Raw genomic sequence first — 3,375 nt, 5'->3', positions numbered from 1 at the left:
TTCCTTTTCTGAGGGCGATATAGTCCAAGATCCCCAGTGGAGGCCTGAAACTTAGGGTAGCACTAAACCCTCTGCACACTGTTTTTTTTCTGTACAGTAACACATACAGTGAGGTTTCATGGTGCTTCTCAGAGCGGCATGCAACTGAAAACTTATGAATTGCTTATTTCTGAATTTTTGACTTAATATTTTCAGACCACGGTCAACTGTGGGTAGCTGAAGCTGAAACTGTGGAAAGTGAAACTGGTGGGGGGAGGTTACTGTATACATTTTCTTATCTTAGTCCTATCATCTACATCATACAGTGAAAATGAACAGGACAGTGACTGACACACAGAATGTTGGAGCCATGATCAAGAGGACTACTGCAAAGCAAGTGTCCTACTTGGTGGGTCAGCAACAGAACCAGTCAGAAACTCAGCCCCACAAACACACAGAGTAAAATGAAGGTGGTCAGGACAGGGGGCTACATTTTTGGAGACGTGCAGTTCCAAAAATTGCGCAGGCACATCAGATATTTACTTTTCACTGCAGAATGAGTTACGCTCTACCCAGCAGAGGTTTCAACCGAATGATATTTTGCCAGACTTGGTCAGAAGTTGCTAAAAAACAAAGTTGGGCTTTGGGTATCAGCGGATAAGAAGTAGCTTTCTGTTTGTAGGTTGGGGAACGCGTGGGCTAGCAAAGATAACGTGCCCACGCAGAAGGAGGTAAACTGGACTCACCTACTGGGAGAAGAGAAGACGGCTGACCAGAGACACTGGCTGCCAGAGACTCTCAGTAAGAAGGAGAAGTTTTAGATAAAAGAGAAAAAACAGAGAGACAGACGTAGATTGGATGTAGATTTGAAGGAAGGGGCCAGAGCCTTTGGGAGACCCCATGGGAGGCAGTCGCAGAGCAGGACACGAAGGAGCAAGGTGCGGGCGAAGATCAGCCCCGCGAGGCTGGGGTCCAGCGAGCAGGGTGGGTGGAGCGGTGCGCTTCTCCCTCCCTCGCATCTCTGACAGTTGGTGGGATCTGGGCTTCTGGAGAGACCTTCTGCCCACAGGAGCCCAGAGGCTGCTGCTACCGGTGAGGGGAACTGCGTGTGCCCAGGGCCCGGGCCCCGGGGCGCTTCCTGCCCCACAGACCTCAGCTGGGACGGCAGGCGCCATATTGCTTCTCTACCCCCCCCAGGCACCTTTGTCCTCCCCAGCGGTTTTCAACACCTCAGGTTTCGCTCTGCTTGTTCCCACACAGACAGTTCCCGACTCGGAAGGGAGGGCCGTAGACAACCAGAGTGCCAGCTTCCTCCATCCAGACTTTTTCCTCCCCTTCCCCCCACGCCCCCCGCAGCGGCCAAGAGACAACGCAGCCACCACACCGAGGACGCCACCCAGTGGGAGACCCAGGCCTTTGCTCTTGGGGTCCTCAGCGGACCGAGGAGCGCCTGGTCTGCGAGCTCCAGCCTCCCTGGGGTGGCTGGCCCAGCGGCTCCGCAGAGCAGGGCATGGCCGAGGCGGAGGGACATCGATCCGGCCCGGGCGCCGCGCTGGGGACTGGGGACAAGCACAGGCTTAGCTGGCATGGTGTAAGGGATTTGCATCTGTACAGACAACAGGTTTCTTAGGCCAAGCTAAGATGACTGCCGCAGTGTCTTTTTTGCCCCCCGCACCCCGCTAGCCGGCCTCGGGGGGCGGGAGTCAGCCACGGTGCTCCCTCCTGGGTGAGCCCACGTGACGGCGCTTTCCCACGCGCGCTGCCACTGCGGTTCGGAGCCATGTTCTCGGCTCTGCTTTCGCCGCTGCTTAACCCCCCGGCACTGGAGAGCGCGTCTCACCGGCGCTGCCACTCGCTTCTCTTCCAGCTTCCGGAGCGGCGCCGCAGCCCGCGCTAGCCACAGAGCGGCCTCTCGCCCTTGCTCAGGGCCCTTCTCGGTGCAGGGAGGCGAGCGGCGCGCGGGCAGATGCGGGGGCAGAGCGCAGCGCGGGTTCTGGCTGCGGGGAGCCCCCGGGCGCCGCTTCCCCCACACGAGGGCCGCCCTTTCGGCTCAGGCGAGCATCCTGGGCGGGGAGCCTCCCAGCCCACAGCAGTCATGGGAGAGCCGGGCGGCCTTGGGCGCCCGCCTGCCGCAGCCACCGGGAGCAGGAGGGAGCCCATGGCGGGCGCGGAGGAGCGAGGCCCACTTGAGACTGCCGGCGTGTGACTCCCACACAGACCCGCCTCCCCCAAGCGGACCCTCGGGCTGGCTGGGGCCCCTTCAGCCTCAACCTGGCGGCTCTGACAGAAACCGGGAGCAGACCTTTGACCCCTGCCAAAAGAGCTGCCTTGCTAGAATTTACAGAGCCTGCGGGCGAGCTCACCCAGCCCAGCCCAGCCGCACCCCCCGACCTGCCTCTGCTGCGGCAGACAGCAAGGACTCACCTGGGAGTTCCGAGGCGCCACTCACCACCCGGGGCATTCGCGTCTTCTCCTGAGGGACTAGAGCCGGTCACAGGACCCAAAAACGACACCGCAGCTTGTTCCTTCTGGCAAGCGCCTCCTACTGACGGGGAGGTCAATTTGCACGTGCGTGCAGCATTTACTGACTCAACCTCACAGGATGTTTGGGAGTCCAAGGAGTGGCCTTTTGGGGGAGCGCCTGCGCCTCCCACAGAAAAACTGCGCTACCGGAGTGGCCCTTTGGGGGAGCGCCTGCGCCTCTCCACAGAAAAACTGCGCTACCCGAGTCGCCTTTGGGGGAGCGCCTGCGCCTCTCCACAGAAAAACTGCGCTACTGAGTGAGGGCGGAAAGAGCCCGGCCGGCGCCTTAGCATGTAAGTGTTTAGCCCCCTGCCCCGTTAACAGCCCTCTGGGTTCGGAGAGCTTATCCCGACCCTCCTACCACTGGCTACCACTAGTGGCCAGCAAATGTAGTATACGTACACCGTGGAGTATCACTTAGCCATAAAAAAGTGGTGAACTGATACCTTTTGTAAAAATCTGGATGGAACTGGAGACCATCCTTTTAAGTGAAGTATAACAAGAATGGAAGAGCAAAACCCACATGTTCTCATACTAAATTGAAACTTACAGGTTAACACTCACGTGCACACATGGTAGTAGAATTTAACAGGCATCAAGCAGGTGGGAGCGGGGAGTAGGGGCTGCGTAAATTCGCACCCGGCAGGTACCATGCACGCCACATGGATGATGGGCACACTTGTAACTTGGACTAAAGCTGCACAAACGTAATTCATATAACCAAAACATTTGTACCCCCGTAATATTCTGAAACAAATATTCGCCTATCGTCAGCTATAATCTATGTATAATATCTTACTTGAACTGATAAATTGTTGTCTCTTATAATGGATATTAAAGAGAACTTAAATTTGTAAAAAAAAAAAAAAAAAA

This window comes from Propithecus coquereli, unplaced genomic scaffold (assembly GCF_000956105.1).
Source record: "Propithecus coquereli isolate 6110/MARCELLA unplaced genomic scaffold, Pcoq_1.0 Scaffold25, whole genome shotgun sequence".
In the NCBI taxonomy this organism is placed as follows: Eukaryota; Metazoa; Chordata; class Mammalia; order Primates; family Indriidae; genus Propithecus; species Propithecus coquereli.
The sequence above is the reverse complement of the archived record's forward strand: the minus strand, read 5'-3'. Positions refer to the sequence as shown.